The following is a 15,269-nucleotide window of genomic DNA, read 5'->3' as shown; positions in this document are numbered from 1 at the left end:
TGGAAATTTAGCTAGATGTAACATTAAGAAGGTGACTGGTGACTGCATGCTTGATTTTTATTAACTAAACTGCAGCCATAGAGTGGGGAATGAGCCAGATTGGGGCTGCAGTGTGGGGGTCCTTTGCCCCAACATGAACCCAATCTGGATAGCCTCCATCACAGCTATTTTTTCTATTAGCAGCAATTGCAGCATTACTCCAGATCAAAATAGCAGTATGGAAGCCTGCAAGGGACATTCATGCCATGCTTTATTTCATGTTTAGTTTAGCCCTGAGGATTTCTCATTTCTACAGTTCAGGCCTCTTTCTTTCCTTCCCCACTTCTCCTCTGCCAACAACAGTGCATTCTCCCCCATCTGGTTTGTCCTCAGCTCTCACTCCACACATCAGATTTCTTGGGCCCATTTCAATAGCCAGGGTTCCCATCCCACAATAGGCAAAGCCTATAGTAGGTCTCAAAAGAATGCACTGTGACAGCACTGAAGGATGGCCATACAAACGGTCTGGGTTTTTTTGAATAAGCAAATGAGCACCTTCAGCTGAGGTAATGAGTTTCTTCAGCAGGGCTTCTATTGGAATGAATTGTTATTTAATTTAAATAATCTGTGAAAATTTCAGTCAGCTGAAGTGGAGGAGAATCAGCACTTCCACAGGACATATAAGAGAACACGGATCTGTACCTTTGGAGCCTGGTTAGTGGAATGGTGAATCTGCTCCAGGTTTCAGTCAGAACTGGAAAGGAGGAGAGCTCTGATTGAAACTCAGGGCGGATTCACAGCCCCACTGACATCAGAGCTTCCAGCCTCCACTGATCTGTCTTGAGCAAGCCTTCTATTTTTCTGTTCTTTTCGCAGTACAGACATCAGGACTTCCACTCCATTCCCCAACCTCACTTATGCAATCCCACTAAGCTCACAAATCGTGTTGACTTTTCCTAGTTTTCTCTGGTAATGGATCTTGATTAAGGAGATGAATGTATTAAGTGTGTTGATGATTGATACCTCTATCCTTTCACTCAATTCAAATCTTATTTCATATCTGTCATAGTCATTCACATTATCATCATCTTTGATCATAGATGTCACCCAGTTGTAAATAACACTTTCACATGCGGTACAATATAGCATCCTGTTTGCAGTGGAGGCTGGGTGCTCCAATTTTGGTGGGACTGTGAATCTATTCAATCAGAACCAGCCAGAACTCTAAAGGAGCTATCCAAGGTGCTGAACAAATTTTGGAAATAGGGTTCAGCATCTTGGATAGCTCCTTTAGAATTCTGGCTGATTCTGATGGAACCCGTTAATGAATTCACAGCCCCACCAAAATCAGAGCCACCAGCCTCCACTTCCTGTTTCCCACAGAGGTCTGCCAAGTGCCTCTGGGAAAACCACAAGCAGGATATAAAGTTAATAACTCTGCCCAATGTTGCCTCACAGCAACAGGCATTCAAGTTTCTGGATGTGAGGGCTCCATACAGCCACCATGCTAGCAGCTACTTATAGAGCTATCCCCCCTTATTAGGAAAATACAGAGGATAGGAATTGGTCTAAACTCCCCTTAAAACCATATAAGATGCTGACCATCATGTCTTGCAATCGTTATCTTCATAAATTACATATGTGTTGTGCAAAGAAGTACTTTATTTTGTCTGAACTCCCCAGCACTTTCACCGGGTCATCCAAGTTCTTATGTTTTGCAATTTTGGCAATCTAGATTGCAAAACTCCCACTGGTTCTGCCATCTGGATGTGCCCAGAAAAGCAGAAAGAATACATCTGTCACTGTCGAATAGTCAGAGATTTGCTATCCATATGCTACCATAATGAAAACAGCAAAGAATATTCACTGAATCCATTAAAAACAAATAAAAGGTCAGAAGCCAAGTTAAAGAAAGGAGGAAAATAACCCAATCAAACATTGTTGCATTGGAAGATTAAAATAGCTTGATCAGGGAGAGGAATCTGTTTCCTGAGGAGGCTCACTGGACAAGATATTGTTTTATTTTCACTTCTCACAACTTCCACGCAGATGAAATGAACATCTGTCGCTATAAAAGCTAGTATAGATCTAGACAGGTGCCTTGGAAAAATAATGTTACCTGCTGCAGACCAGCTTTTCTGTTCAGATGAACAACTTGAAAAGTAATGGTAAACCCGGGACAAGAGATCCTGATTACATTTAAAATGCCACTAGCCCAGCCAAGGCTTAGTACTGAGCCAAAAGCTCAAGAATACACAAATCATCTATTCTTTTTATAATCCCATGAGTCAAGCCCCTGTCATGATTTATTCTATAAATACCAAGTATGCCAGGTATTTATTTCTAGTACTGAAAACTCATCTGTTTATGGTGCGGGTCCATTCCATTTCCTTCACAATATATGGCAAGTGAATACTGAACACTCAGTAACTGGGTTCGGGTACCATGATAACCAATGGTGGTTTAAATAGATAATGGTTGGTTATTGTGTCGTCTTTCGGGATTTTTTCGCACCATGGTTGGTTATTCGGCCAAAATAACCAACACAACCAACCAACGCTGTGCAGAGTTGATTATCTGAACAACCGTTTGTTATCATGTCATATGTCGGGCACCATTGATTATTTCATCGCAAACAGTTGGTTATTTTCAGCAACTAGAGAGTCCCTTGGAAAGAGCGATCAAAGTGGCAGCTGCTGCTCTAATTCAGCTGGCAGAAATCACAATGACTGATGGGATACCAGTGGGAGGACTGGCAGGGGATGTGTCAATCAAACACACTGTTGTCCAATAGTGAACTTGATGCTGGTCTTAATCCATAACATGGTTGATTATAATCATGTTGTGTGGGAAGTACCCTCTCGATAATCAACGGTGGAGTTGAGTATTAATCCACCATTGACTATTGTGCTGTCCGAATGCAGCCAATATAAATTTATGATTTTTTTAAAAAACGGAATCCTCCTTTCAGTGTTCTTCAGAGCAGTTGATCCACAACAGACAGGGGCCTGGTTTAACATGTAACGACAACCCATGGGTTGTTGGGGCTGAGCAGCAGCAAGCACGAGGACTACCTTCATAGGATCATAGAATCATAGAATAGCAGAGTTGGAAGGGGCCTACAAGGCCATCTAGTCCAACCCCCTGCTCAATGCAGGAATCCACCCTAAAGCATCCCTGACAGATGGTTGTGCAGCTGCCTCTTGAATGCCTCTAGTGTGGGAGAGCCCACAACCTCCCTAGGTAGCTGATTCCACCGTCGCACTGCTCTAACAGTCAGGAAGTTTTTCCTGATGTCCAGCTGGAATCTGGCTTCCTTTAACTTGAGCCCGTTATTCCGTGTCCTGCACTCTGGGAGGATCGAGAAGAGATCCTGGCCCTCCTCTGTGTGACAACCTTTTAAGTATTTGAAGAGTGCTATCATGTCTCCCCTCCATCTTCTCTTCTCCAGGCTAAACATGCCCAGTTCTTTCAGTCTCTCTTCATAGGGCTTTGTTTCTAGACCTCTGATCATCCTGGTTGCCCTCTTCTGAACACGCTCCAGCTTGTCTGCGTCCTTCTTGAATTGTGGAGCCCAGAAATGGACGCAATACTCTAGATGAGGCCTAACAAGGGCCGAATAGAGAGGAACCAGGACCTCACGTGATTTGGAAGCTATACTTCTATTAATGCAGCCCAAAATAGCATTTGCCTTTCTTGCAGCCATATCGCACTGTTGGCTCATATTCAGCTTGCGATCTACAACAATTCCAAGATCTTTCTTGTTTGTAGTATTGCTGAGCCAAGTGTCTCCCATCTTGTAACTGTGCATTTGGTTTCTATTCCCTAAATGTAGAACTTGGCATTTATCCCTATTAAATTTCATTCTGTTGTTTTCAGCCCAGCTCTCCAGCCTATCAAGATCACTTTGGACACCTTCTGCATACTTATCACTTCCACTATCAATTAACAACCCAAGAATGTTCCTGGGTTGTGATTGTGATGTCCAAAGAAATTCTAGGTTCTTTCGGGGTTAAACGAGCCAGAGCAAACCTATGGTTTGATGCTGGGTTAACTCTGGGTTGTTTTACTCCTAGATATTGTTAACTGAAAGCAGAAGCAGGAAGTGTGTGGGAGGCAGGTGCTTGTTTGCTCCCACTAGAAATAATGCCTGGGTTAAATAACACAGGATTTGCAATTATGTGCAATCCAAGTCAGGGTGTACAACTAAAACCACTGCATAACCCATTTATAATTATAAATGATTAAAGCGGTTCACAGCCAAAACCATACTATGCGTTTACTCATAATAAGATGCATGCCAAGGACAATCAGGATCACAGCATGCAGGGATAGGATGGCTTATCCCTTCCTACCCCAACCATGATCCCCTGCCACCACAAATTGCCCGTTGCATGGCTACTGAGCTTAGTAAAAAAAAATCCACATTGGCACCAATGGAGGCCCCAATTTCCATCGCTGTGTTATGGTTTTATATTGTTGTGCTCCGTTACGCTCTTTTATGGTTTTCTAATATTGTTGTGGGTCATCCCATTTTTCATTACAACTTTATGATTGTTTTATTATTATTTTGTTGTTGCAGTAGTCACTTTGGCATTTTGTTTTGTTTTTAAACTGAAAAGTAGGATAGAAATGTTTTAATTAAATACATTTTGGAATTCTAGAAGGTTACAAAATCTGACAGATGGAGCTACCTTTTCCCCAAGGCTGCCTGTTCTACCGACCTGCCTTACAACATGTGGATGAGACATTTCTTCTTAACTACATCCCTTCCTAACTGCTTTCCCAGCGGCAACATTCTCTTTGTTCAGATCAAAGTGTTACCTATAGACAAGCTTTATTAGTTTATTGAACAACAATCCCCAAAACAAAAAGAAACAACTTGAATTCCATGTATAAAGCAAAAAATGTGTCTAGGTTTCACATGCATTTGTTATTTTTTTTACGGATTATTCATATTTCAGGAGTCCTGCCCATAGTAACGACAAATCTTACTTCCATCAATGTCCTAACCTCCAATGTGCTAGAGAGAGAGAAATAAAACTTTTGGAAGCAGCAAAGAGAAACAGCAATTATGTCTCCCCACTGTAACCATTCTAATAATGATAAGATGGTTTGTGGAAATATAATTCATTATTTTGTTTATCATAACTACACTGAAAATGCAAATTACTCTGTAAAATAAGCAGGGGGCATAATGATAAGCATTAAGCATAAGTGACAAGTTTCCAACTCTTTTAATAGTAATTAAACACAGTTCCAGTTGCACATAGGAAAAATCCGCCATCTGTTTTTAATCGATTTTTGGCAACCAGATAGAAAATTAACATATATTTTTTTCTGGGGACAACACGGGAAAACTCCTTAAGTTTGTTTGGTGACTTCATAGTGTCAATGCTGGACTGATGAACCAGTCTCAAAAGTATCACGTATTATTATTTTGCGTGAGTTGCCTAATTTATTAGTGAAACGTTCTACCTGGTTGAAGAGCAAATAAAAACCACAAAATCAGAGGCACTGAACTTCAGGCTTGTGAATAAAAATATTTAGGTACTTGCCTGTCCATCCACTGTTTATCCACCAGGGAAATGTAAACTGCTAGTGGAATGGATTCCCGCTTCCTTTGCAGCTCTGTTCCACCCCCAAATCTGTTTTGAGAGTTTGGGAGACCTTCTGGAGCAGACTGTGGCTGTACAGGGACAGCATACTATATAAATGAACTTTATTCCTGTGACACTGGATGGAACTAGTATTCATTCCACTTGGAGCTAACTGAAGAGCAATGCTACAGCATGCTAACGTGTGGAAAGGAACGACATTTGACATATGAAGCAATGATTCTTCATTGCTATTTAAACTGGTATTTTCTTCTTATGTGTAAGAAGAAAGCAGAAACCCATCCATCCAATTTGAGATTTTAAAGGGTGCTTGATGTGGATAGAACATCACAAGCTGATAGAGAGAGAGAGAGAGAGGGAGAGAGAGACCAATACCGATCGAGAAAGAGAGAGGCTGTTTTGCTGGGATATACGACTGCCTTGAGGGTTCTGTGATGCGATTAAATCAGTCAATGGAATTTTATGACCAAAAACAAAAGGGAAGGATAGCCATCATGAGCAAGGAGAGCTGCCTGACCCAGACTGAGATGAAATGAGCAAGAGGCTGCGTCTGCCAGAAGTAATAAGCCAATGAGGCCACACAAGCTGCACAGGTTGCTCAAGGCAAACGGAAGTAAAAAAAAAGAAAGGAGTGGATTTCAAGGGGGTCAAGTTTGTTGAGAGATCAATACAGCAAAGAGTTTCTCAAGGCAAGAATTTTTCCCTTAATTTAGAGCTCAGAAAGAAGTGGAATTAATTGCCGTCGCACATGTTCTACATAGTTGGCCTTTATGCATTGAGGATACATGGTTAAGATCACCGCCTTTCAATAGGAATTGATATTTCTGGAATAACTACTACACCATTCCATACATAAAATCTGTAGTGCTCATTAGAGTCAGAAAAGCATGCACTCCCCCTTTAAAGTAAGGGGGAAATCAACCTTTTATCAGCACCCTGATTGTGAAACTGAAAGAATGGTTGAGCAAGTGTGTTCAGAATAATTAACCCTTGCTAATAGATTTGGATGTGTGTGTACCATTGGGAAGAAATACTTAATAGTTCCTCTGTTTAGCCATAGAATGGGGATGTTTGCATGACTACCCAACTCAGCTGTGTAGCTCCCAATCTCCTGTTTATTGAATTACTCAGTTGCATTGTTGTCAAGTAGCAATGGCAACTAGGAAATCAGTGCCTGCAGCTCCTTCTCCAAGCTTTCACACTACCAAAACCCTAGCCCTTTAATAGTGCCACCTTTCCAACTGGAGGAACACAGTGAGCACTATGCCTGTGGAATATGCTCTCTTTTTAGTCTTTTACAGCTACAAACCATGGTAGCAGGTTGTGTGACACTCGGGCTGCTACATCAGTACCATGCAGGCATAGGTAGGCCTATGCTGTTATCATGCATGACCACAACAAAGTCTACCATCTATTCATCAGCCATGCACTTGTATAGTGCTGAAGTAATAGCCCCAATGCTTCTCTCACTGTCTCCTGATGCCCTTAGATAAGGGTGCTGAATACCCCATCACTATTCAGCAGTACTCAGAGTGTCATCAGATGGTGGAAGATCACATTTCCCTACTGTTGCTTTTCTGTCCCACAATATGGACGAGCAGCTTCCTCTTTCTCCACGTGGGGAAGAAAGAGGAAGCAAGCAACAACCACATGGCCCATTCAGTGGGCGTTTTATTGTGCTGCTTTTCCTGCACACAGCGGAAAATGATGGCAAGTTTCACTTCAATAAAAAACAAAGGATTTTCCAGGTCTTATCTTTTTGCCGAAAAAAGAGCTGCAGGCACTGATTTCCTAGTTGCTATTGCTACTGGAGTATGGCAATTGACAGCAACGCAACTGAACAAACAGGAGATTGGCAGTTACACAGTTGAATGTAGAATATATCGCTCTGGAGAATTTGCGTGCTTGAGTCGAGAAGCAAGAGCGAATACCTATCACGGATGATAACAAATTTTGTTCAATTTGAGGAAAGAATCTTTAATTCCTCCCCTCTCCCCACGCCAAAACCACTATGCTGCTGTCTGAAGAAGCTTAACGCAAAACGGGTTTATTAAGCCGGCAGCCTGTAAACCAGTTTCTCACTAAGCGTCTCGCAAAACAAGTTTCTTACTGAGCGTCTCGCAACTATAAACAACTTTTTAAAATCAAGTATAACAAGTTTCTTATCAAGCATCTCGCAACTATAAATAACCTTTGTTTAACTGTTAACTTTCTGTTTGTGTGGTTGGAACACTAAATATTACATGCTTGATACTGTTAACGACCTTCTGTTACATTGTAAATTATTTGTGGTACTATTATGATATTATAAAACGCTTCCTTTAATCATTTACCCCATTTCTGTTCATTATTTAGTATTGCAGTTTGTATGCTGGTTAGCACCACTTTATGCAGGAGTGGAAGATGCACAGGAGGTGGACAGTGTCATCCAACGAACACCCATAAGTGGCCAGGAACAAGCACGCTATAAAATGCTTGTCTGATTACGCTCTCTGTGTTGGAAGCTGGTAGTCTGTCAGTATACCATTAGACGATCCACCACTAAGCTCCATACTAACCAAGGTGTCTGTCCTGGGTGACTGAAGCTGTGAATAATAGCTGGGACTGCTAAGGTTAGGTGCTGCTCCCTGTTTCACGGAGGATGAGAGACAGGCACATGTACATCAACCATAGCTCCCTGTTATCCTGGATGCCTGTCTGAGGTTTAAGGCTTAGTTCCTTGCCTCAAGAAGTGGAAGAGCAGTGAGGACAGAAAGAAAGTGCCAGACAGGGGCAGACTGTAGGAGACCACAGCAGTGCTATCACACCAGCAAGTTAATTAAATGGGATGGGAGAAAAGGGGCAAGTTAGGTGCCAAAGCAGCGGCTACGTTACCAAGCTCAGAATAATGATAGGACTTGCTATACTATCACTAACTAAACAAAAGTAAGCTAATCATTTTTGCCAGGCACTTAAACATTTGGGTAAGCTACTAAATGATAGCATGGCACTAAAGGGTATTATGAAAAATATGGGATGTGCTTTCATCTCCACGATAGAAATTTAATGTCTTTGATTTCCCTGATCTTTCAGAGCTCAAATTTTCTGCCTCAATGTTTCATTAATGCAAGTACATGAACATAAAACACACTTTATTATTTAGTGCCTTGGGGCTTACTAATACCTACATATAAATCAATAATAGCAATAATGATAACCCTATAGGAGCAATGAACTTATACATGCCATTATTGCTTATTTATCTGCATAGTAAAGATAGAAGTATTACTACGTGAAGCTATAAAAGTCATGGGGGAGGAGTTCATTGTCAGTACCCAACTCTCCACTGGCAATTTGGAAATTCCTTTTGGGAGACCAAAGTGCGGGATTAATTTTTGTGGCTGTGAAAATACCCACTGATGAGAACCATAAGTACAGATCCCTTTGTTTTAGGATGAAAATGGTGATGCTTCCATCCGTGATACCCAGTGCATATCAAAAAGACATTAGAAAGTAGTGCCACCCAAACTTGCCTAGAGCAAAACTGAGCAAATTTGGGGTTTGTCCACAGGAAAAAGATTCTTGAATTTCTGGGGAACACTTAAGGAGTTTAAATAATATTTGCAAAATTTCTCAGGGAGTGAACTAAACATTTCTAGTACAGAGTACCCTACCAACCAAAATTAGACTCTTAAACTAGTTATTTATGGGAGACACCTATACTAATTCAAAAATCAGTTTTGTTATTCTAATGTGCATGTGTATGTCTGGGCTGTTGGTATTTATTGGTAACTTTTCTTTATTGATTTTAATTGGTAAGCTGTGTTTTTAAGGGTTTTTTATTGAAATTTTTAATTGATTTTTATTGTATCCACTTTGTGTGGCTTTAATCTTAAAGGTGGCCAAAAATAATTCTATGTAGATGTTTAAACATTTTAACATGTCCTTCTTATGTTGCATTACTTGTTGCTTACACCAAGGCTGGGCATGTGCTATACAGGATGGGACCCAAATTAGTCTTTTGAGTCAGGCTATGTTCCTTGGTGGTGACTTCTGGAGCCAATGAGATGATGGGTCCTCTTCCTCTGCATCTACATGATTAAAATACCACTCTGGTCCAACATAAGACTAGCCTTTCAAGCTAAAGGGCCATCTACTCCAGCATCTTGCTTCTCACAATGTTCAATGGGATGCCTCCTCAGCAACTGGCATTCATTGCGATGCTGCTTTCAACCTAAAGGAACCAGATACCCATTGTGATGAATTAATCCTGTTGAAGTGTGACATTGTCAAGGTCTGGTAGGATGAGCAGAATAATTCTGAAAGAAGGTATGATGAACTGGATGTTTACAATCTGGGGTGTTTCCTGATGCTCCTATTTTCCAGTGGTTGTAACCCCAGAAATGCTGGGGATGACAGTGGCCCAGTGACAGTCAAGGTAGTGGGACATGACAGCATAGGTGGCTGGGGTACCAGTGAATGAGACAGGGGATCACACTGTTGGACAGGAACACATTTATTCTGATAAGTGCAGGTAATGTGGAGATTAAACAGAGGGTCCTTGCTCTCAGGGAAGATGGTGGGGTTGCACTAACAGAAAATGGTTATGAAGTGCAGCCACAATTTGTAGAGTTAATAATTAGTGTATTTATATGCCACATACCCATAATAGTATTTTAAGCAGCTCACAGAAGGAGTACATCTTATTTACTGATGTTATCCACCAATGGAAGTGGAGTACAGAAGCCTCCAATTCCATATGCTATTGGACTGGAAGAGGACAAGCCCTGTTTTTCTGGAGTACCTTAATTACTGACTCTTTGTTTGGCAGCTGCTTTGTTCCTGCATCGTCTCCCCTTCCCGCCATTGAGGCTTTTTCTGGCAGCCACCTTCACCCCTCAACCTTCCAAGCCTTAGTCATCATTCTGCCATTCCTCTTTGTAATGACCCTCATTCACTCTAAGTGGACTGTTCCAAACGTAATGGAGCAATTTTCATCTACCCATCTCATGTCTCTTACTTTGCATTTGGGCTTTCATTTAATCATTTTTATGAACTGATTTGACTGTCTTTGTATTTAATCATTTTGCTTAATTAAGGGAAAGACCAACTATTGGTTTATGTGGGCTTTCTGCTCAGTCACTACCCATTTGTTTACAAACTCTTTTTCAGGAGGACTATTTGATTAGCCCCAATCACTTAGTTTAATTTGCTTCATTAATAAATGTAATTCTTGCCTATCCTAAAACCTACTAACTTGTCAACCTCCTTTCACAACTAACTGCTCCCAATTACTTGATTCCCATAGCTCATTTTTACTTTATCTCCTCTCCACTCTCCTCTTATGTTTCTTTTATTTCTTACTCACACCTAATTCTTCAGATCTTGATTTTATATCTTATTCCATTTGGCTCTCCTCTCCTTTTTCATTCCACATCGCTACCATTTATTATCTAGAGTTGACTTTAGCAGAAATCCGTATAAATGCATATACTTAGGGGGCATACCAGCATTTCCCCACATAAAGGATGTTTACCATTTTTATGGTTTCCCTTGGCTTCAAAATATTTATGTTGACTTCTGGTAAACACACTTTACAATTTGTGTGTGTTAGGATCTTGAGTAATGGAGGAATGCCACATAAAGCATCACTGGAGAAAAAGATTATCAAAAAAGGGATCTAATTAAGGATCTGTACTCCTCTATATTAGAAACCCTACCAGCTCTGGTCTCTGAGCTTTCTGGAGACACACCTTTTGATCCATCCACTCTATTTTCAAAACACGTTCAGGAATATTTAAAAAAGAAACGAATCTGGAAGTTTCCTGAAGAATTACTTTGAGATTATGGATGGTATCCAATGCTGTCACAGTGCTAGCATTAATGCCATTTCACTAGTGTAAAACAATGCTGGTGCAATACTATTAGCACTTGCTAGGGCTTCTCTACATGAGGCATTTATTGTGCACTTCTGGCTGGTCACTAACGGTAGTTTGTGGGTCCTTTACACAACACTGTGAACCTCCAGGGCCTCTTCCATGCTTTCTGGCCATTATCATGGCTTTTCTCTTAATTGAGAGAATGCAGTATTTAGTTTAAATGGTGCTCCAATGGCTTGCACATTTCTGGAATTCTGCTATACCTGCATGGTTGTGAAATATACGGTCTGTGGCAATATCGGGGGGGGGGGAACTCCTCATGATTTGCTTCAATTCCAAGGAAAAACAGAACCACTAGCATTTTACGTTGTATGGTGGAGATTCATTCAACATAGATCACAACCAGATTTTTAACAATATATGCCCACTTCGGCCTTGAGCATTTGGACATTATAACAACAAAGGAAGATCATACAGCACACTTATTTATTAGTTTATTAGTTTATTTCTTTTCTCTTTCTTTCTTTTGTCTTGATTTCTCCCCTAAGTTTGTATTAACCAACTTCTCTGTATCAGCTGTTTAAACCCCTATTGATAGGGGACTGTTCTATTTTTGTTTGTTACATCTGAAATAAAACTTTTTAAAAAATCAAAAAAGAAAAAAAATACCACAGCACCATCTAGTGCCTGTATAATGAAACATATAAAACTCACAGAGAAAAGAAATCCCCAGGAAAAGCACATGTAAGGAAGCCAATCTTAATTCTGCAAATAATCCAGAAACAGAAGCCCCTGTAAAAGTGTGGAATAAAAGCCTGATGTAGAGACACACAAAGAGAAAAAGCAGTGATTTGCCACCAATTTTTGGCGACATGGTTTGCCACCAATTTTTGTGAGGAAATCCCTGCTTTTTCCTGTTGCATAGCAAGCACTAATGATGTTGCACTGTTGTTGGTTTATGCTAGCTCTGTGACAGCTTTGTATACTACCATATGTTTGGATTTCTTTTCTTTTTTAATAGTAGAAAGTCTTGCAGACCCCTACCCCACCCCCAAAAAGGCTTCATCCAAAAGCAGTCCTTGAGGTTTAAATGGTGTCCCATCCCTTTTGGGTTGGGAGGAAATGTGGAATCAGAAGTTAGCAGTGTAATCCTATGCATGTCTAATCAGAAATAAATCCCATTCAGCTAAATGGGATTTACCCCCAAGAAAACATGTTGAAGGATCAGCCCAAAAATTTGGAGCCACAAAAGTGGGGAATGGGCCATTTCACAAAGCCATTTGTTCTTGAAATGTTTGGTCAATTTCACAAAATGTTGGTCAAATCAATCAATCTCTCGCTCTCCAGCCTTACCTGGGAGGAATACTGAACTCAATAGGACTTACTTCGAAGTAGGCAGATGCAGGCAGGAACAGGCGCGGATTGAGAGATAGCTCTGGTGCCGATAAAAGTGATTAAAATCTTTAATAATTCTCGTCTGCATCCAGACTGCTCGACGTTTTGGATTAAAAATAATCCTTCCTCAGGAGCTGATGCTGGGTGCCCTACTGCTGTTGCTCCTTACACAGACCCAAGAACATGTGTACAAAGCTAGGAACCACATGCAAGATTTACTGTATGAATGGACAACACCTGAGAATCCTCACTTGCAGCTCCTACTTGCCCTGGTCTCAAGCAGAATGATAGATGTGCTTCCAGCTGACCTCTTACAGCATATTTTATGGCTTTATTTTATTATTATTTATATAGCGCTTATAGTGTAACATTGCTGTTACACTATAAGCTGTGTTCCGCTGATTTTTGCCTATGACAAATGACAGCAAAGTGGAAATTCAAAAAGAAACATACTTTAAGGCTAATTGAAGGAAAATCATGTTTATAATTAGTACCAAACAACCAGTAGAACCTTGAAAAAAGGGTTACACACATTTGGATTTTGCCATTGAGGCTCACTGTAAACAATACATTAAAAAAACACAGCCGCTGATCTCAGCTTGGTGTTCCCCTCAGCTTGGTAGTCTGGGCAACCACCCAGCTTGCCCATCCCTAAGGCCGGCCCTAGATAAAAGTTTGCACTGTAAATTAGGTTTCTAGTCTACTAACTATTTAAAATGAATAATCTTTTCAGGAAATTAAAAAGAAAATTTAAACCAGAATGTAATCCACTTGCGAACTGGTTTACTGCACAGAGCTCTCTCATTAAGTTAGAGCAACGTTTGGTTTGAAATAACCTCTTTCTCAGTGAGGTATTACTGCTCTACAATTTCAGTAAATCCGAGCAGTTAAAATGCCACAGAAACTAAATGGCCCCAATTAATGGTAATAAAAATAAATTTGATGCCGAGAAAGAAGATAACGGAGTTCATCTCCTTACACTGAATCAACAGCTTTTCGATTAGGGTAGGCTTTAATTTAAGGGCAAGGGCAAAATTAAAATCATATGTAGTGATGTTAAAAAAAAATTCTTTATGACTCTGATCACTCTCGCTTTCCAAGTAAGGCAAAGTAGTTGTGGAAAAAATCTCTTAGCACCTTGTGGGTTCAAGACTGTAGGTCATTAATATTTTGAATTTTAAGTGGTGTTTTATTTGAATCTATGCAAGGTGTAACATAGTCAGGGCTAATTACCATTTTCCTATTTAAAGACACAGATAACCCTTTGGGAGTCACATAAATGCCCCCCCCCCAAAAAAAAACCCTGTGTAAATGCAATGGTGGATTTACAATGCTAGGGTGACCATATGAAAAGGAGGACAGGGCTCCTGTATCTTTAACAGTTGTATCGAAAAGGGAATTTCAGCAGGTATCATTTATATATATGGAGAACCTGGTGAAATTCCCTCTTCATCACAACAGTTAAAGCTGCAGGTGCCCTGCCCTCTTTTAAATCTGGTCACTCTAGTTTAGCTCCTGCAGTTTAACTGTTGTGATGAAGAGGGAATTTCGCCAGGTGCGACATGCGTACAAATGACACCTGCTGAAATTCCCTTTTCTATGCAACTGTCTTCCTTTTCATATGGTCACCCTAACAATGCATGTGTCTAGGCTTTGGAAAGTAGATATACTGCTAGTTGGGTGTTAAATAACCTGAAACTTAAGGTTTATTGGCTTGGATCCAGGGGTGTCTTTCATGAGCAAAAATGCACTTCTACTTGTGCAAGGCAGCCCCACTGAATTTCTCTGAATTTCTCCATCCTACTGCTGCCCCCTCCCCATGCTCCATCCCGCATTATTCAAGAGGGCCTGTCAACCCTAAGAAGCATTTTTAGGAGGCGGAACAGGCAGCTGTAGTGGGTAGAGGAACTAGGAAAGCTATGTGACCAGAGTGCCACTCAATCTCCTCTGGATCCAGCACATTACTTTTTTTTTTAAAAAAAAATAGATTTGTATATTAAGAAATGTATAAATGTGGGGGTCGTAATCAGACAGGAGAAATCACATTTCCTTACTGTCGCTTCCCCCCAAGACTTCTGTCCCATAATACTTCCTTTTTCTTTACACAGAGAAGAAAGAGGAAGTAAACAATGACTATGTGGCCCATTCAGTGGGCGTTTCTATCCAGCAGCTTCTCCTGCAGGAAATGGCGTGATGTTTCACCACAGCTGAAAAAGATGAATTTTCTGGGTCTTGTTTTGCGATGGGAAAACAAGCAGAAGGGGCGGGAGTTGCGCAGGAGGTGGATGGCATCATCTAAAGGACCTGGGAAAATCGTAAGTGGTAGCAACGAGCGTGTGATAAATTGCTCGTTTGATGACACGCTCTGTTAGATTGTTTTATAGCATATTTTGGAACTGAATCATAATTATTAAAACTA

At 40.6% G+C, this 15,269-nt stretch overlaps 1 protein-coding gene across 1 annotated transcript in view; it reads right to left on the bottom strand.

Annotated features, from left to right (window-relative positions):
- The window catches only part of ALK (ALK receptor tyrosine kinase), a 710,717-nt gene that overhangs the window by 183,883 nt on the left and 511,565 nt on the right, over positions 1 to 15,269 (bottom strand). The gene's annotated exons all lie outside the window — the stretch shown is intronic.

Source organism: Elgaria multicarinata, chromosome 4, assembly GCF_023053635.1.
Source record: "Elgaria multicarinata webbii isolate HBS135686 ecotype San Diego chromosome 4, rElgMul1.1.pri, whole genome shotgun sequence".
In the NCBI taxonomy this organism is placed as follows: Eukaryota; Metazoa; Chordata; class Lepidosauria; order Squamata; family Anguidae; genus Elgaria; species Elgaria multicarinata.
Note: the sequence above shows the minus strand (reverse complement) of the source record. Positions and strands in the feature narration are given on the sequence as shown.